The sequence below is a fragment of the Mixophyes fleayi genome, chromosome 10 (genome assembly GCF_038048845.1).
Source record: "Mixophyes fleayi isolate aMixFle1 chromosome 10, aMixFle1.hap1, whole genome shotgun sequence".
NCBI classification, from domain to species: Eukaryota; Metazoa; Chordata; class Amphibia; order Anura; family Limnodynastidae; genus Mixophyes; species Mixophyes fleayi.
In genome coordinates, this window is record NC_134411.1 from 92841667 (window position 1) to 92863497 (window position 21831).

The 21831-nt window shown below is 40.5% G+C and overlaps 1 long non-coding RNA gene across 1 annotated transcript in view; it reads right to left on the reverse strand.

Annotated features, from left to right (window-relative positions):
- Window positions 1-294: 294 nt before the first annotated feature.
- Window positions 295-21831, reverse strand: part of LOC142103612 (uncharacterized) — a 103557-nt gene continuing 82020 nt past the window's right edge. Inside the window, exon 4 of the long non-coding RNA XR_012679402.1 lies at window positions 295-590. This is a non-coding gene — a long non-coding RNA (uncharacterized LOC142103612). The remainder of the gene's footprint in view (window positions 591-21831) is intronic.

Consider the following 21831-nt stretch of genomic DNA (forward strand, 5'->3'; position numbering starts at 1 on the left):
TTTGTACAACGAGACTGTATTTTAGCAAATGTTTATATATGATCAATTTCAACATGTGAGCTGTTATTGCTAATATATTACAGCAGAGACTTGTTTATTGGGTAATTAGCAGTGTCCCTTACTTCTCCTGTATTTTCCAGTGTGCTTGGGATTTGGGGCTTTCTGGTGAGGGTTTTTGGGTAGTTCCATATTTTGGAGAACCGTGTATATTGTTTTAAAGGGTAGTTGCTTTTTTTCACTATTCCTATTGGAACAATTAAAATTTATGATAGTTACCCCAGGTTTTCTCCACAGGTATCCCCCCCTCTGTCACAGATGTAATTCCGCTGTTGGTTTCCAGCTACACATGGCAGGCTTGCTCCAATATTCCCTCATATTGGAACAAGATAATCCACCTCTCTAAAATCATTAGTGGGACCTATGTGCCGACTGACCCTGGTTTCTGCCTTTCTTTCGCTCTCAAAATATTCCCATATCGGTCTTCAAAACATCACTTCTTAAACATCTTAATAACGCAACTAAATGACTGAACCTGGTACACTGGAGATCTTGGTGTCTCTTGATCCAACTTCTGAATTCATATGACATGGCTGGAATTTAAAGATAAAATAAGATAAATTATGTAGCGAGTGTGTGAAATATTATTAACATAACATATAGTGGGACAGGCAATGAAAGAACAATATAGATGTGTGTTACATTACGTGCAATGCTTTCTGTACAGTAAAATAACCAATTATGTTAGCACATGATATAATCACATTTGAAAGAAATTGGTCTTACCTTCACATTATACCTACAAAGTATTGGTGTGTACATGCCCCCATACAATAGAGGACATTAAAGCAGAGCAATATCCGCTTTGGTCTTGTCTCAGTTTGCACAAGTGCACCTAGATTTCTGCTAAAGCGCATGGGTTTGTGGCGCAAGATTACAGGATTCAAGCAGAAGTTTTCATTCAAACAAGATTTAATTTTCTCTGTGCTTAATTACTGATACAAGATAAAGAGATTGGGAGGATACATTTTAAGGGAAATTTCTTGTTGTGTGGCGGGACACATGACAGTTTGTGCTCTGTAAAAGGGGTCGTTATAAGCAGAGCTAGATTAAGACTCTGAGGGGCCCCTATGATGTAACATGGTTATCATTTTAGACAAATTTTAGGCATACAGTGTACACTACTGTTAGATGCACGCAGCTCTGCCTTCACGAGCAGTACGGTGAGAAGCAGGACATACCTCTCAACTGTCCTTGCAGTCGGACCAAATGCTGACTAAGAGAGACAGTCACCAAATTCGGGACTGCTCCACCAGATCCACGACAGTTGGCAGACTGTTCTGCTCTCCTATCTATTCTTTTCGCTTTCATTGCCTGTAGCTGCTGGTGTCTATAGCTCAGTTGCTGCTTGTCTGGATCCTGGAATGTTGGGGGCCCTATTTGGAAAATAAAATGGGTACATGAGATTTAGAAAACTCCAACCAGCCCCGTCGATAAATCATTAGCACCCACGTTATGTAAATAATAATGTTATGTAAGTGCAATAAAAGCAAACAGCTATGTTTAAATAACATTGAGGTTTTGATAGAAACGTCATGAAGCAGAAGAGATAAAGCAATGTATTTGGTCACTGTTGCAGGAGGGCTTGCACAAACCAAGGCATTAAAGTCATTTGAAGGTGGGAAAGCCATATAAGTAAATACAGTATACATGGGAAATACTATGAAACAGCAAAAGACCAAGAGCTTCCCGGTAAGCTCAGTTACTTACCCAATTGCTTATACAATATTGTATTCTGTGGTCTATGACTCCTGTGTGCAGGGAGATCATAACATGAATAAGTCTGGTCAAAGAATAGCAGTCTAAGGTTAGGCTGTTAGAAGGATTCTCTGCAAGATTCAGGCAGTGCTAGTAGTCTGTTGGGAAAGTGTTATGAATAGACAGCAGGGACTGAAGTTACAGAGGAGCCCAGATAATTAATTTTCTGCTTTGTTTTTCCTAGTAATTGCTATCTATCTTTAAACCAGAGAGCAATTGCTGGCAAACATGTCTGTAATCTATATGTAGCTCCTGGCAGAGTATATTTATCCATATCAGTGACTAGGGATGTTGGACGTATATTCTAGAATATGGCAGAATTATGAAAGAATCATAAATTACTCTGAGTAAACGGACCTGTTCTTGCAAACAAGGAAATATGCACTGTGTGAAAAAGAATTGCAGTTGCATTTAGGTGCTATTTATAATATTTTACTCCACAGATTAAGTTCAGATTGTCTGCACATGAAGCAAAGAATCTTTTTGATATTTAAACAAGTATCTGCCACATTCTAAATCAAACGTGGTATACTGAGACACGCGTTCTTAAATATTGACAAGCTGCAATTATTTCATAACTATATGAGTACAATCACCTGAAGTATTCTGAATAACTAATTTGCACCAGCTATTAAAGCCTTCGCTGTACTATTGATTGTCATCAACAGCAAAGAAAGCCATTTGGTAAGGTTAATTAACAGTCGCCTCTCACTCTTATAATAACAATAACGCCAATAATAACAGTACACTAATTAAAACTCCTAAATTGACTTTTTGCATATACCATAAAAAAAACTTTGAAGTCAACGGCCAACTTCAAAATCAACCAGTAAGGGGTCGAAGCGAATGCTGTCTATGCGGGAAATCAGCGGTATATAGTTAGAGATCTGATGAAAAAAGCATTTTCCTCAGCATGAAGCTGCTGGATTAGAAGACGACGTTGTAGTCCAAGTAACTGTAAATGCTAAAAAATTGTACGACTAAAGCATGAATCCAAAAATAAAAAAACAAATTAACCGTAAAATAAATAAAGCAAGTCGGGAATTTGCTAGGGTCCATATTTTGAAACCTGTGGACTTTTGACATCCAGGGGTAAATGTATCAAGCTGCGAGTTTCCAACGGGTTTCAAAAGGGGAGATGTTGCCTATAGCAACCAATCAGATTCTTGCTATCATTTATTTAGTACATTCTACAAAATGCTTGAATCTGACTGGTTGCTATAGGCAACATCTCTACTTTTCAAACCCGCCGGAAACTCGCAGCTTGATACATTTACCCCTCATTTTTCTTCAATGATGAAAGCAAGTGGAACTTCAGGTGTGATGGCAACGTGAAGTGTGGAAGTGTGAGTCTCTGAATCTAGAATGAAACAGGACAACTGTGAAACTTGGTGCTCTGCTATTGTCTGGGGCTACGTGGTAGCAGATGGAGTAAGGCTGGGTATACACTACAGGTTTTTCAGCCAATTATCGGGCCTATGACACAATAAATGACCTTTTGGCCTGATATTACATTAGTGTGTACACTCCAATGATTATCGTTCCAAAGCACATTGTATCATTTCATTTGATTTTAGAAATGGACTAACAAATCATGTTCACCGACGATATGATGTTGTTCCAATCCTGCAGTGTGTACGTATTCAGGACCGGCAGTGTCCATAGATCTCTATGGAGTGTGCAGAGTCAGGATCTTTTCAGCAGATGAAGAGCACAGATCTGAAGGTAAATTGTGTAACATGTAGAGTGCAACCTAGACTGCATTAAGGGAGTACTGACAAAGGAAGTTTTCAAAGATATTCTGATAGAAATGTGATGCTATTGATGCATAAGCTGCCATCCAGCAAGACAATGATAACAAGTACATGATACGCGGATAAATGTTTTGAAGACTGTCTCCCCTTCAACAATTGGCGGTCTAAATTGAGTACCCATCGTAAGAGATGGAAAGAGAGTTAGCAAAAGATCAATTTTCCAATGTGACTTAACTTATAGCTGCTTTGCATGAAATCTGGGACAAAATGCCTTCTGTAGGCACTGAGATAAGCAGCATGTCTCCTCAATTAGCAACGGTCATTAAGGCCAACAAAGTACATCAATATCATTATTTTATCTAATTTCTCCATCGTACCATGTTTCCCAAGTGTATATATTTTTTTGCATGAAACAGTTGTAGTTTTGGTAAAAATGCAACTTTGCTTTATTAAGTTTGCTTTAGAATGTCCCCTAAAACACTTTGAAAATTAAAAAGCTGCTGAGTTTTATGAGCACAACATTTTAGCAAAATGTGGTTATTTAAAATATTTTATATATCACCTGATTTTTGTAATTTTATCTGTTCCAATAACCAATACTTTTTTTTCGGCATGGTGTATACATATTTTAGATTACATTTCTTTTAAAAATGAAAAAAAGATGTCAATGGCAATCTATATAAAGAGTCCAAAAGAGAAACAGATTAATTAAAATAGACACGGCTGAATTGCTGAACCTGTCACATATTTCACACAAACAAGCCTTATGTGCCTTAGTAATTTGTGATGTAATATAAAAATTAAAATTGACCCTGTATTTAAATGTATGAATTCTAGTGATGCGACAGCCACACGCTTTAATTTAGACAACCGGAGAGCAGGGGACGAAATACGCAGGGTTAACTGTCCTGCATCAATTAACTCTGTAGGAACAAACCCATCCGTGTGGCCTCTCCGCCACCACCAAATGAGAAGTGACTGCCGTTTAGAGATCACAGTACAGGTCCTGCTCAATTTGTGGTTATAAAATATGAGTCTTGGCTGTTAGACGTGTCCAGAGTGGTAGTGACAAAATGATGATGGGCAAAGGGAATAATTGAAAAACAGGAAGTGTAGCATAATAAATCAGGATTATTAATAAGCCTAATAACTGTATCCAAGCACCTAATTTACTGTACTAGAAAATTTTGTCAGCAGCTGGCTTACTGTTCTGCCGCAAACATCCGGTACGAGAGATTAAAATAGATCTGTCACCAGGCGTTATGATATTTATTTGCTTTATTTTGTCATATATAAATATATATATATATATATATATATATATATATATATATATATATATATATATATATATATATATTCAGCATGGTCTCCCTTTTGATGATGAACAGTTTCTTGCTGAAAACGGTGCCTTTATTGTTCCATCACAATCAGACAGCATACATTTCCGTCAGGATGACACCAGGTAGACTATCACTGGCTGACCATAATCCTCCTGTCTAGACACCGGCCTCTGTTTGGCGTCGGTCGCAAACCATAAGCACACAATACAGGTTTATATAGTTGAGGCTCCTCCCATAGCTTTAGCTTGATGGACAGGCGACAGAGTTCCCTGCAGGTGCTCTGTAACCACTCTTCAACGCAGACACAACCGGCTGATACTTTCAAAGCATGGAAGTTAAATCACATTTTACTCTTTCACTTTGTCACATATGTCTCACACCTGTATACCTTAACCTAGGTGCACTTCTATACCTGTGTGTACCCTGCTCTGCAGCCATTACCTGCATGCTGATTAGCTGATTCCTATATTAGGCTTGTGGAAAACCATTCCCTTTGTCACAATACACACACACACATATATATATATATATATATATATATATATATATATATATATATATATATATATATATATATATATATATATATATATATATATACACACACACACACACATAATGCTACAATATTATGTAACGTGGTACGGGGAGATCATTCACATCAGTCCCTGCCCCATTGGAGCATGCAATCTATATTCTATAATACTAACACACAAACTACTGTGCCAACCACCTTGCCCATTGGGTCATATGATATTTGCTTGCGTTATTATATAGTGCCTCGTGCAGTATTATTATTATTATTTCTTATTTATAGGGCGCCAGAAAAGTGTCAGCAGCACTGTACAGAGAGCATAGAACAAAACAGAACACAGCATCACAGGCCAATACAGTAAATACTCTGTAGTTAAAAATCTCAACACTGCTATCAACAAACACAGAGGGCAATATCCCAGAACACTTAGAAAACTAGAAGAGGGAAGAAGGAGGTCTGAACCTGTCCCCTGAAAGACAGTAATACATAGTAAGAGAATAATAGTTCAACTTGGAAGTAGAGTCAGACGGTCAGAATAGAGTGCTCTCTTCAACCAGGAACAACTTTCACCATATGGTAGTGCACAAGGCATTAACGTAGTAAAGCACAATTATAACGCTGGAGGAGCTGGAACCAGGTCCACTTTAAATAGCTCCTGGTCTTCATCAGAGCTTAACATACCTGGGAGTCTCCTCCTTGCTCAGAGCACCATATGGCAGTCACTCTGTAATTTCCTTTTCCTCCTTTATAGATGCAAAGAGATATGTCAGGGAGTTGGGAACTAATTACTTTATGTTGTAACCTGATGAAATGAGAGGCCCTCCGGATCTTTACTTATGAAAAAGCTTAAAAAGTAAAATTCATTGTTAATGGGTCTTCGTACATAACAAGCCCATCGTTCAGAGTGAAAAAGTGTTAATTAAAAGCTACCGTATGTGTTTAGCTTTAGAGAATATCTGTGCAGCGGATTATGCATTAATATATCGTAGGTCTGGCGGGAACTGAGAAAGTCATTAACTGAGTATAACGATAAAAATATCGAAAAAATAAAATGAAAAGGTTCTAGACAAGTATTCAGAACCATATACTAAGCATAAGGCGAGCCATTTGCACACCTATGTCAGTGAAACCATGAATAAGAGGGGGAAGGCCTTAATGGTTTGCACGGTCGCTTTCAGTTGCACACATGAACAAAATAAAGGATTATGCATGGTAAACTCATTTGTACGCAAGTTTGTAAATGTCACAATAGTAACACAGTAGTGGGCCCCTACAAAATAAAATATTGCAGAGTTTATACTCTGGATTATGGTTCAGGCTCAGAGTTGACGTGTTCCTTATCATCTTCATCAGTGCCAGTTCAGACAGCAACCCAGAGGTCAGGGCAGGTAGAGATCTGCATGCTTATCAGATTTACAAGCCAAGGATCAGGACTGGAGAAGACAGCAGAACACTTTAAACAATCCGGGTCAAATACTGATAACAGAACTGGTCAGGATTCAAGGCACAATAGGTTATGCTGAAACTATCACCAGCTGCCAGGAAGAGGTTTATAAAGGCAACAGCACCGATCAGAAACTGCAGGATAATTAGCTGCATGGGTGGTAATTGACAGCACATATAATGCTGCCAAACTGGGAGCTGAAGAGAAGCTTGTTGCTATTTACCTAGCAACCAGCTGAATCAGTAAACTGCAGGATTGATCCTACACATGGTTGCGGCAGTAATGCGCAGATGACAGATCAGACAAACAGAAGAGATCCTATTTCGTATCAGCTATTAAATACTTTATAACCAGGGGTTTGCCCCCCTTCATGGCCAAGCAAATTTTTAGATTTGGGGCTGCCCATTTTGTTATTATTAAATTGGAAGATCTTATAAGGTGGTAAGCACAAGCCTGTCTTTCTTTTTCATTTTTGTTTAAATCATATGTTTATTTTCTCAATATTGTTATTTTAATTTGGGAAGACCCTTTGTTTGATTAGTTTCTCCTCTTGTCAGCCCTAAAGGATTTGGTGCAACCTGGATCTGATAGAACTAATTCTATTAGATCCTCTTGATGGTGGATTAAGATGGTCTGAGCCCTGAGCTGTATATACAACATGGGTCTGCATTCCAAACGTGAGTCTCAGCTACATGTTAAACATACATAATGCAGCATGGCATGCACTGCAGATCCATCGTCCTGAAATAAATCAATAACATCCACATTTAATAAGCAGGCCTCCTGTCCCCCAACTGGTCCAGTCAGAAGAGCAGAGTGTTGGCCTCTTTTGAGCATATATGGGTCCGACCTCTACACGAAACAGGCCCCACTCTTCTCCTCTCCTCTTCTGAAAGCAGGGCTGAGGTCTTGGGTGGGTGACGAGCATTGACAGGCACCCCTGACCTCTGGACCCCATACTGACAGCACTCCCTGCACGGGCAATATTTTCACCAATGACTGGCAACATGTTCTAAAAGCGTCATAATGTAGCAATGACCCAAGGTGATCAGCAAGTAGTTAATTATGCCCTTAACGTAAAAGTGTATTGCCAGTTAGAAGTGGGATGGAAGAAGTAATCATCTGTAATTTGAAAGCCACATTATATCAATAGTGTTTATAATTTAGTTTTGTAATTGACCAGTTTAAGTCAATTGATAATTATCAAGCTGCAGATCAAAAGCATCTTGGTATCATGACAAACATCGAGACCACATCTCATCCGTCTATTCCCTTTTCCTGGCAGAACTGTACTTCGCTAAGCCCTATATCCTGAAATCTAAACCATAATTAAATCTTCATTTCTTTTAGATGAGCTCTTAACTAATCCTGACCTTTGCTATTGATATTCAGAAGGAGCTCAACCAAATAACCTTATTAATTGAGTATTAGTCGATAATTACAAAGAGAGCCATGTCTTTCAGACAAGAAAATGTATGGTATCAGAATACTGTACAGCACTTAAAGGCAAGGATCCATCCCCTGTTAGATTACAATACCTGGTACTTGACTTAGAGTATCAGATAATCAACAAAACAAAAACAACAGGTTTTTTACTTTTTAACAGACCTGCAGTGAAATCTCAGGTTAACACAACAATATAATTTACCTTCATGGTTCATATCTGAAAATTTTAATTTTGCAGTATAGTGGTCAAGTCTTACCTCCCAAATGATGAGGCTAGACCAGTGGATCCCAAACTTTCTCAGTTCGAGGCACCCTTAAGCCAAAACAATTGCCAAGCAGTCCCCCGTCTTACTTACCACTGGCATTGCCGTGGCACCCCTATGAGATTGCTGCGGCACCTCAGGGATCCGCGGCACACAGTTTGGGGACCATTGGGTTAGATCAATGGACCAATGGATTGCACCCTCTGATTTGCTTGAAAACATCCCTGGATAACCCCAATATCCATCATTTGTAGAGGCCAGTCCTACAATTTGTTGTGCCCATGTCCAAGATCCACCCAAACTTCACCCTGGATCCTCTGGAAAAATCCTTTGAAAACTGGACCAGCCTAGAACTTGGAATATATAAATGAATGCATATTAATGAATGCTACTGTCATAATACTAAAGGGAAGTGGTACATCTTTAGACAAGCAATGTTATTGACATAAACTTCCCCTGAAAAATCCTCACTTGCTTTGTCCCAGCATCTCTCTGTTCTGTCCGTTCTGTGCTTAATAGCCTCCCCCAGCAGCTGACAAAGACCCCCTTACAGTACCAGTGGAGCCAAGGCCCAAACCCACCTTTCCAAGATCCTCTGACTAATGTCCTGGGTCTTGGCTCACATGCCCCTTCCCCCCCCAGCTGCATGCATTGAACCTGCAGCCTTATAGCCACCGTCTCTGAGAACTAGCAAATGTACTACACATACTGGTCCCTGTGAGGTGTTCTGGGGACAAAAAAGATGAATTTTGGATGGTGTGTGATGCATAAATGAATGAATTGAGCTGAATGCAATTGAATATGCAGTAAGTATGTCTAGATATATTGGGTATGTGTGTAAGATCTATATATGAATGCATTGATCATGTGTCTATTATGCATGCAGGTGTAGTACCTATTATCGGTACTGACTACACCGACACAGAACAGAACGACATGAGAATTCCGAATGAAGACTACAGCGACCTGTGCAAAAACCTACTTACCAAAATGCAGAAGACTTCATATCACGACTCCCTGTCTTGCCGGCTTCAGAAAATGACGTCATTCGGAAACGTGACTTCGCTTAAAGCGGCGATGGACGGACCCGCCTGTCATTTATGTAATGTAAATACTATTTTAGGGGTTAGCGATGTTAGGGATATTAGGGTTAGGAGTTAGGGTTAACCCTAATCCTAACCCTAACCCCTAAAATAGTACTTACATTGCATAAATGACAGGCTGGTCCGTCCATCGCCGCTTTAAGCGAAGTCGTGATTCCCGATGTTGTCATTTTCTGAAGCCGGCAAGACAGGGAGTCGTGCTGTGAAGTCTTCTGCATTCAGGTAAGTAGGTTTTTTCACAGGTCGCTGTAGTCTTCATTCGGAATCCTCATGTCGTTCTGTTCTGTGTCGGGGTAGTCAGTATCGTGAAACTGACTACCACCAATGCATGCAGTGGGCAGAAAATGTATGTGTCTGTCCGTATGCGCGTTTGTGTGCGTATTCACCAGAATGCATGTGTGTATAAGATGAAAGAATGTTCTGGCAACAATGTGCGTGTTATTATGTATGTTATGTATGTTATATATATTCCAGAATTTGTTTGTGCGATGCACGTAGTTACCAGAATGCATGCAGGTTTCATTAATAAATGTAGATACTGAGCAGAATACTGTCTGTCTGTGTCTGTCCATCTGTGTGTCTGTCTGTGTGTGTCTATGTTAGGGAATTTAGACTGTAAGCCCCAATGGGGCAGGGACTGATGTGAGTGAGTTCTCTGTACAGCGCTGCAGAATTAGTGGCGCTATATAAATAAATGGTGATAATAATAATAATACAAGTGCATTAGGCTCATGGGGTAATGTGCTTATGTACACACATACACCTACAGTATCATATAAAAAAAAGTGGTATCTCAAAAAACACACTCTAGACCCAAGACATTCAATTACCAAAAATAATCCTGTTCCTCTTTTCTGTATACTATAAACACAACCTTCACTGTCACCCCACAAAGGATTTTATTCCACCACTTCATAAAAACAATGACATTGATTGCTAGTTACTTAATGCATTAGTTTTGGTCCTTTCAAAACCAAACAGTGTCTGCTATATACATTTGGCAGAAACAAGTGCTAATGTCCATGGTCACATCTGGGAGAGACAAAAGCGATTAGTCTCTCAAAGATGGCAGAACTTTAAACGCCACTTCCTGATTAAACTTTTGCCACAATTCAAAGTCATCTCCAACACCTATCCATAATGGATTTCACTGTAAAAGAAACTTGCCGGAGACTGAAAATTGCAAAATTGCAGGCAGTCTCTCAGACTCCACGTCAAAGATGAGACAATTTAGCTGAGATTTATTGCGCGTCCTTAAAAATGAAAATGGAATTGGTACACACAGGAAGGGACGACGGTGTATAGACAACGGGGAAGAGATGCGAGATTATATTTATGCAGCTCTGCAGACACTTAAGGCACTGGAACTATAAGCTAAATGTATTACCATTTCTATACTCATAATTCTTAAGGTTGCTGTCACAGACTGCTTCCTAGAGAATATATTTACATGATAACCGAGAAAGAACGCTAAAACAAATACCATTTCTACATTACAATTCCCAGCATTGGCTCTATAAAATCCTACAATTGTCCTGCGCCAAAAGAGAGTTTATTATTTATAGTTAAAACAAAATGACTAGCATCCATCAGAAATGGAAGAGGAGAAAAACAGTTGAAGGGTTTTTCTTGATTCATAAGAAAGGGTAATGTCTGTGAAGATTTGAATATTGCGTTCCACGGAGTCTTTTACTACACAGTTGCAGCCACGGCTGGGGTACAGGAAGGAATGTTTAGCAGAAACTGGCATTTGTAATATAATACCAGCTACAACTGTAAAAAAGGAATTGAAGCTCATTACAGCGAAAAGCTATATATACCTATATCTTTCGATGGTGCCCCCAAAGTAGAGATATCATAGGACGCCAACCAATATAATTAATTTAAAACCGGTCCCAATCTAAGTGCTAACATTAAGATATCATGCATATACTCACTTTTCCCCTCCCTCCCTCTCTTTCATGCTGTGCCTGAGCCCCCAGAGTTATAGTGCTTACTGTTACTTGTACTGTGCTGTTTCACCTTGTACTGTGCCATTGTTTGTCCTTGTACGGCGCTATGGATACTTTGTGGCGCCCTATAAATAAAAATTAATAATAAAAACAATAATAATGCATATTGAAGCATAGGTTTAACAAAACATCAATGTTATACTGTGTCCTTCAGATTGTTCCCGTAAAAATTAATTCAACAATTGATCAAAATAAAACAATTAAGGTGAAGGTGCAACTTTTGCAATCACATACAAGTTGCGTGCATTTTTTTCAAATGTGTTTCCTCTGGGACTGGGGTATATCGGGTTTAGTTCCAGTAATGTATCTCTTTAAAGAAGTCTCCAATGAAAAACTAGGGCACCAGTATCTAGGTACTCTTCCTCCACCCAGCAACTTAGTTTGTATTGGATCAACTACAACAAAACAACTCAACTACAAGACTGTCCAGCCACAGACTGAGGTCTATTTTCATTATTATCAACTCCCAACAACATTCAGGGAGGAGAGTGGGGCTGGGAAGAGCAACAAGTCATTGGCTTGGCGTAGTATATTTTGTGCTGGTCTTGCCTCAGTAGCAGGATCAGCTAGGAATTATGAGTTATTTATGTATTTTAATTGTCCTGCTTACCAAACTAAATAGTTTTAGCCCCTAAATTTCAGGTTTGCAACTGTAGCAAATTTCCCAGAAAAAAGTCTCTGTCAAAAACCAACTATATTTTTGTACCACTTTTTTAAGCTCTTTATTTTCAGTTAATGCACACAAATACCTATAATTGCAACATTTGCATTGTCTTTTTTAGGCTCACAACATTTTTACAAACTCTAAATAAACTGCTGTTATCTTCCTATCATTTACAGTAATCTTGTTTCTTTCCCAGGAACATAACTTTTCTAATCTTGTATCTTTCCATATCCATAGCTGACATGCTGGATAATTAACTTTCACTAACGAGGTGAACAATAGGTCTAAGAGAGAAAAAAACAAACAAAAGCAGCCTTTATCAGATTCAAAGGCGTTTTTGGAAAACAAAATCAATTAGTTTTGCAATGCAAATTAACAAGAGAAGACACTGGTCTATTACAAGTCTGTTAGTGAACCTCACAATCCTTGCCAAACAGCAAAGAAATTGGGAGTTCAGATTGTACAGGCTGAAATACAAGATAATAGCTGTCTGCCTGTCTGCTTCTAACACAGAAATGTTTTACATATAAAGGATTGCCTCGTTAAGTTATGTTAATTACACAATGCATGGGAAGAAGTTTACTGTGGTGTGTAGAGTAGCACTCCTGCATATGTATCTTGGCTGCATAAACACCCAATATGCTAACAGAGACCAATATATATATATATATATATATATATAAATATAAAAGGTACATGTAATGTGTATTAGGACTTGTAAAATAGGACTATTAAGTAAACGAGACAAGCAATCATGTATTTGAAAAACAATTACTGTCTGGACACACTTGTATGTCATAGCACTAGGTTGAACAAGTCAGAGGAATTGAAGTTTTATAGATAACAATTCATAAAAGCAAGCGACACATGCAGTAGCCGCATATACCCAACCACGGGCTAAGCTGAGCTGGTGTCAGACGCTGTCCCCAATCGCTCTCCTGCCACGGGGACGGGAGCCTTCTTCCTGCGGCAGAGCAACAGGACGCAACTTACAGCTGCACTTAGCATGCGCACCCATAGCTAGGCAACAGGACATGTCTTTCGGTCCTTTTTCCGGTGGTCAGTTGGCATGACGTGACTGATTACGGGAATTACAATCAGCATCATTATATAAGGAAGACTCTGGCACGGCTCCAGTGCCAGCGTCACATTTCTAGCAAACCTGAATTAGCGTTGGCAGTAATAGAGGCGCAGAGTCTACCAAACCCTTTGTTTTTGTCAGGGATCCCCGCAAGATGGTTTAGGCTTCACAGCTAGTAGGTACACAGGCTGTGGCCCTCTGCACTGCATCCAGGCGTGATGAGCTGGTATCAAACAGCAACAAGAGACTGGTCAACGTAGCTGGGATTTCCCTTCACTCCTGTAAATTTTAGGCTGCGTTCACGGACGTATCTCCAGGTTCTCGGCATGCACAGAGTGATTTTTGTGTACGATACGCTCAAAATCGGCAGATATGTGCCGCGATGAATAAGGCCCGGAGAGCGCTGTTCCCTGTATTTATTTATTTTTGTTCCCATTCTGAGGAGTTTACTGAGCGCCCCACAAATTAAAAGCTGCATGCATCTGTTTTTCATGTATGTGTGTTAAATGTAATGTTTTCTTTGGAGGTATGGAGATATGTAAACCCCACCTTCTAGAAATCCTGCGTTTTCCCCCTGTTACCCTTTATCTAAGGTCAGCCCAGAAGCCCATTCACACTGTGAGCTGACACTGCATGGAGACTGAACCCAGGGCCGGATTAACAATGGGCCTGATGGGACTGCAGCCCCAGGCCTCTCCAAAAATATAGGTGCAGTCCAGCCAGAAGGAAATAAAAAATTTTTTGGGGTTTTTTGGTCAGGGCACCTGGCATGGGGGATTCAGGGTGATGAGCGGTGAAGGGTGGTGATGTGGACCACTGGCGGCTTCCCTGGTTGCCAGGGGACAGTCCCGTCGGTGGAGAGCAACAGGCAGCCAATTGCAAGGCTGACTGTTGCTGAGGCTGTGTGCGACTCAACTTCCACCCAGTCCCAGAAGGAGGTCAGCAGTTCTCGACACAATGGTTAGGAAGGAACAATTTTTCATAACAGGGGATATGTGATAACAGGGATAATATGTGACAACAGGGGATATGTGATAACAGGGATAATATGTGACAACAGGGGATATGTGAAAATATAATATGCATGTGTGATTGGCCCTTGTGTATTAGCATAGGGATCCGTTCTTATTCTTACAACAAAATTTACCAACTTTTTCAATGGAGATTATATCCTGGTACCACTTACAGTGACTGTGTTTGACTATTTGTAATTTGAAGTCTGCTCAGTTGTATGAACACTTGAAGAAAGAATAGTTTGAGTTGTTAGGAGGTATGAAAATGGCCAACAGCTGATAATCACATTCTCACACATTAACTGCACAGTTTGTTTGCATCAATAAAAATCATATTTTGCTCTCTATATTGGATGGAGGTCTCATAGCTGCTCTCTGTATTGTGTGGCGGTGACAAGGTTGCCCTCTGTTTTGTGTGGTGGTCACAAGGTTGCCCTCTGCATTGTGTGGCAGTGACAAGCGTGCCATGTATTGTGTGGCAGTCACAAGGGTGATATGTATTGTGTGGTGGTCACAAGGGTGATATGTATTGTGTGGTGGTCACAAGGGTACTGTGTGGTCTCTGCTGCTGCTGTAGCACATCCACTTCAAGGTTGGATGTGCTGTGCATTCAGAGATGCTCTTCTGCACACCACCCATGGTTAACTGAGTTACTGTCGCCTTCCTGTCAGCTTGAACCAGGCTGGCAATTCTCTTCTGTCATCTCTCATTAAACAACCCGTATGGCACCAACAATCATTCCACAGTAAAAGTCACTTATATCACATTTCTTCTCCATTCTGGTGTTTGGTCTGAACTACAATTGTAATTTTTGACATGTCTGCCAGGGGAGGGCTACCTAATAAAGTGGATAGTGAATGTTTATATATTATGATCAATATAGAAACATAAAATAGACAGTGTATTTATATATATTTATACATAGATTCAAGTTTTATTGTTTTATTCATTTTTCTTAAGTTTTCAGTACCATATACTTTGTTCAAGTTTAAAAACCTGAAAATTAGCATTTTTCATGTATGTGTCTGTTAACGCACTTTATAAATAAAATGAATGAACGATTGTTTGTATTTTTGTTTTCAAAGGTCAATAAAAGAACATTTACCTCTCAACTGTCCTGATTCCATCAGAATAATCCTGATTTTAGGGGACTATCCAGATTAGCCAGGAACTTGACCCAGAATGAGGGACAGACTGGGACTAAAAATCAGCCCTGGCATCTGAAGCATACAGGTCCACCTCTGTGGATAAGCAGAAAAAACTGTGTGCCACCGCACAGCCTTGGCGGCGGCGCCAAGGCTGTGACCACACTATGTTGGGGGTGTGGTCAACATGGGGCATTGATACATACATTATAATAAAGCGTTACATTTATCACGCCCCCCCATCCCCATCACACCACCCCCCAGACACATTATGACACCCCCAGTCCACTGTATTCATCTATGATTCTGATGCTGCTGACACACATCAGGGTGGGAACTTCCTGTAGAGTGAGCAGGGAAGCTGTCAGTCGCACGGGATTAATAAATCTCATGAGACTTAGAGCTCCTTGGCTTGCTCTGCAGGCTGTGTCCTGTCTGGGGACTGGGAGCAACTATCAGATTCATCTTGATAACGAGAGCTGGATAAAGGCTCGAGGGGCCCTCGGCACTTAAGACGGGGGGCTCCTATAATGTAATATGGTTATTAGACACATTTTCAACAAAGCAATACTGTGAGCACTACTGTTAGGTGCACGCAGTTCTGCCTTCACAAGCAGTACAGTGTGAAGCAGGACATACCTCCCAGCTGTCCTTGCAGTCAGACCAAATGCTGACTAAGCGGGACAGTCACCCACCATTGTCAGCACTTGTGGCTGCTGGTGTCTTTAGATCAGTTACTGCTTGTCTGGATCCTGGAATTTTGGGGGCCCCATTTGGAAAAAAAAATGGGTACATGAAAGTTAGAAAACTCCAACCAGCATCGGTGTTAAATCAATATAGCACCCACGTTTTAAAATTAGGCCTCACTCCAACCCCATTATTAAAATAATAGTATGCACCTTTGATAAATACATCTATCTCCCTCCAACTAGCCCAATTAATAGTATTCCCGTTTAATAAATAAACCTATTTCCCTCCCTCCAAACAACCCCAGCAAGAAATTAAATAGCATTTACGATTATTAAATATAACTATTTCCCACAACCATCCCAGGCATTAAATAATTCATAATCACATTTAATAAATGGACCTTATTTTCCCCAAACAGCCCCACTTTCAATCAACAGCTCCCAAACCACTGCAGCATTAAATTAAAGATCCAAACACCCCATCTTAAATTGATAGGCCCCACTATTAAATTAAATTGCCCCACCATCAGCCCACAAATAAAATAGCACCCAATAATTAGCCCCTACCTGCAATTTCACCATTAGATTAATAGCCTACCTCGCACGTTATATTAAGAACCCCCCTCTTCTGTCGAACATTATAGTCATATACTGTCCCCCACACACATTATAGTCATATACTGTCCCCCACACAGTCATTTTCACTTTCTTCCCCCCTGCAGACATTTTTTTACTTAATTCACCCCCCTGGAGTCATTTTTACATAATCCCTTTCCCCCCCCCAGGGTCGTTTTTACTTAATCTCCCCCCCTGGGGTCGTTTTTGGCACGGATCACTGTAGAAATACAGCTAAGGAGGCATGGATAAGGTGAAAAAACAAACAATGTTTATTGCTGGAGAGTATGAACAGGTGATGAAATCATAAGCTTGCAGAAATACCAGATATTCAGCAGCTGCAGGTAAATGGGAGGTGAGGAAAGATTCCAGGCAGCATATACAGGGAAATGCACAGGTAAGTCCCAGGTTCACATATGAAACAGGTCAGCAGAATGTATCTTGAAATAGATCTCACCCAGCATAAATCCAGGAGCACCACAGGAGGAAGTGACCTCAGAGTATAACATCAGGATGACAACAATAACCAGCAATGTGTGCTGGGAGTGACAGGTATATATAGAAGGGAAATGAGAACACACCCAGGTGCATGAGATAATTGGAGAACGGTTTAACCCCTAATGCAACCATGAAAGGCATGATAGCAGCACCTCTGGTGATCAGAGGTACTGCTGCACATACACACTAATAAAGTCAAATAGTCCAGGAGGCAGGAGCTGCCAAGCAAAGCAGTATGCACTGCAAGGGGCTTGCAGGCAGATCCTGACAGTTTTTACTTAATCTCCTCCCCCTCCCCTGCAGTAACTGTCACTGCGCCCCTCCCGCACCATTTTCCTTATCCCCGAAAAGGAATGCAAATAAAAAGTATACAAATACATAACTTACCTCAGCAGCCTCCTGGAATTCACTCTGCTCCCTCCACAGCTAAACCGCGCTTTGTGAAGGCTCCTACGCGGCTGTGCTTGATGTTGTGATGTCACAACATCGCGGCCGCGCGAACTTAAACAGCTGGATCCCGGGAGAGCGGGGAGCCAGACCGGCACACAAAGCCATCGGTCCTTCTGGCAAATGCCAGAAGTGGCAGATGGCCAGTCTGGCCCTGGCTGCAATTTATTTCCACTCTTCACTTTACATACATGCTGTGTGAACCAGTTAGTAGTGCACTCTTTGTATAAGAAAGGATAGTAGGGAGATGTAGGTGGTTGGAGGGAAGTGCAAGCTATCTCCCCCCCCATAGTTCTGGCCACGCCCACACACAGCTGACTACACCCACACACAGATGACCACACCTCCAGTGGGACAGCACTTCTAACAATAGGCCCTTTATAATTATCAGGCCCATGTGGTCCCTAATCTGGCCCTGCCTCTGTTGATAAATATGAGTCTAGGTCCACTCTGCTTTAACATACAATACACTGCAGGATATTACATTTTTTTCTATCCATAAAATACATTTATCAGGATGTTATTGATCTCTGTTGTACATAAAATGCATTTTTACAGTTGCTCCTGATTGGGAACACATGTTCTAGCATACATATATGACCTTCATCACTAGTAATTGGCACTTACACCAGACCTCAGTTGGTGCAAGTGATATAAAAGAAAATCATGTACCTTTGAGATCCCCAAAGCTTGAATTGGATGATGCTGATTGCGCTCAAGCTTGGCATTAACTCCATGCATACGCCTAGTCCCCTCCTCGTTCCGGCACTGAAATCGTAGTCTGCAGTAAGGTCTTTTGCGCTCGAAGATGAATTGGACGTTGCTGCACTGTCCGGCATATGGTTTGTTTCTGGGCATGGGCAGAACGATTTTATGCAAAATACGACACATATTGGCATTTACGTTTCTTAATAAATCAGGCCCTTTGTGTCTATCTTATAAAGTAATATCCGAAATTCATCACACGGTAAGGTATTTTCAGGTTTGTATCTAACTTAGTTATAACTTTATTGTACCTAACTTAAATATTTGTCTCTCTCACTAACTGCCCCAAGTGTGAGGAGGCCCCAAAGGTCTCTCGGTAACCACTACCACAAACTGCCCCCAGCTGCCATTTGTCTGTTGGAGAGGTGACCACACCAAAATCATCATCATCACTCCACATATCACTTGTCACCTTTCGCTTCCTATAGTCCTTGTCATGTACAACCCCCACTTGTCACCTTCCCCTTCCTATAGTCCTTGTCATGTACAACCCCCACTTGTCACCTTCCCCTTCCTATAGTCCTTGTCATGTACAACCCCCACTTGTCACCTTCCCCTTCCTATAGTCCTTGACATGTACAACCCCCACTTGTAACCTTCCCCTTCCTATAGTCCTTGTCATGTACAACCCCCACTTGTCACCTTCACCTTCCTATAGTCCTTGTCATGTACAACCCCACTTGTCACCTTCCCCTTCCTATAGTCCTTGTCCTGTACAACCCCCACTTGTAACCTTCCCCTTCCTATAGTCCTTGACATGTTCAAACCCCACCACAGAACAGAATTATTTGACATCATTGTTTCAAAGCTCTAAAGGAACCTATCTAGAAATGTAAGATAATCAGATACCAAAGGCTTTTGCTCAATGCCATAGACCAGCCTGGAGCAACATCCAAGGTACTAATCCTGAGCCTGGTATCATTTTCAGCTCTTTTGATTTTGCTCCAGACCCCTTGATGACATTGATAAAGGTCTCACTGCTGCTCATTATCATGTACTGGCTTGGATAGCTCAGTTGACTAGTAGCCAGGTTGCTGATTATGATTGAGCTGATTGAGCTGGTGAAGTTCCTGGTTTGAAACCCCAGACAGGTACCATTTACAGCTTTTTTTATTTTATCCAGGCCCCTTGTTAGCATTTATAATAGTCTCACTGCTGCTCCTCCTTATCATGTACTGGCTTGGATGGCTCAGTTGACTAATAGCCAGGGTGCTGATTCTGATTGTGCTGGTGGAGTTCCTGGTTTGAAACCCTGAACAGGTAACATTTTCAGCTCTGTTGATTTTGCTCCAGGCCCATTGATGACTGTGATAAAAGACCCACTGCTGCTTACATCATATACTGGCTTGGATGGCTCAGTTGACTAGTAGCCAGATTGCTGTCTGTGATGTTGAAGGTTTGAATCCCCAGACAGGCTTGATGGTTTCTCTGTCATCATCCTGCTCAGTGGGGTCTCTCCTTGTAAGTGATGGGTTAAATTGTGTGTCCAGCATTATTAAATAAAAAAGGCTGTGGGGGTTTTGAAAGAAACTAACAGCCAAATTATAAAAATACTACACTTTTCTTACATTATTAACTTGTCTCTTATTACTCTTCTCTCACTACACTACTCTCAATATTGATGGGAACTATCCTGTCCAATGAGCACTTTACTACTTGCCCACTAACTTATATGTCTAAAGACCATCTTTCACAAAGACTCCTAAATGTCATGCGTCAGACAAGTCCACCCAGCAAAGACAAAGACATACACATTGACATTTACATTGACATACACATCATTTATATATACACATCATTTATATATACATATCATTGTGACATATTGACAGCACCTAGATCTTACTCATCTAATCCAACATCATCATTTATAAAGCACCACTATTACCACAGCACAACACACTCACAATAAGGCCCTGTTCAGGAACTGAACCCATGGCCCCAACACTGTGGGACAGATGTGCTAACCACTTAGCCACCATGCTGCCCACATATGATGTAAGAAAATACAGAAACTTATCTCAATGTCTTCAACAAGTCAGTTGTAAAATCCAAGGTACAAAAGCTACAGCTGTTTGTGGAGTTGAACTAAGACCTCAAACATCTCTACCAGCAAACAAGCTGGTTACTAGTCCTCTGAGCCAAGGTTTCCTCAGTGTCATAATTCATCCTGGTGCATCAGAAAAGATAGCTGAAAGAAAACTGTCTTGGGGTTCAAACCTGAGACACCACCATTAGCTGCAAACAGAGAACCTGGACACAAGTCAACAGAGCCAGCTTGTTTGCTAAATATGAAGGGAGATTATGCTCAATGTCATCAACCAGCCTGGAGCAACATCCAAGCTACTAACAGAATTCTGTCTGAGGGAACATAAACCAGGACTTCAACATCTCTGTTAGTAGAGCACATGGGTACTAGTCCAGTGACCCAGCACAGAATCTTTAGGAGGTAAGACTATTCTAAATGTCACCAAGCATGTGCAATATCCTAAATACTAAAATGATAACTGTCTGCAGATTCATACCTGGGACTCTATCATCCCTGGTGGTGGCTTTTTGGGCTAGCTCCTGTATTTTTCTTAATGTCACAAATCAGCTTCGTGCAGAATCCATGGTAGTAAGAAAGAACACACCTAGGGATTCAAGTAACAAGCCAGTCCATCACAGCCAAATGAGTACCTGGCTTCTTCCTGGCTTTTAATGTGGATTAAAAACATTGAGTTATCATGAAGGAATATAACTCCTATGTGACATATCCAGCTAAAATGTTACACCTACCCTCAATAAACTATCTCGCAACCCTATCTGTGTCTCCAACTATCGCTCTTTTACTCTCCTCCCCTTTGCTTCCAAACTACTTAAGAGGCTGGTGTCAGGTCTCTAGGATTTATGTTTGTAAATATTGGGTTCCAGTAGCAGAAAAACACAGGAAGAGACTTTAGTGAGAAGAGGTACAGTACTTTTTTTTTTTTTTTTTTAAATCTTTTTATTTGTTTTACTCAGAAGTCAGAAAAAATGACAATAACAGTAACAAACACAAAGTATACAATACCAATTATTTATTTAGATGCGTTCATATACAATCAACATTTTAGTCCAGTGACTGAATTTGCATAAACATTATGTATAACTTTATGCTTATATCAATTTAAAATCTATATTGAAGAGAACAAGAAAAACACAGTTTTAAGGAAACCTG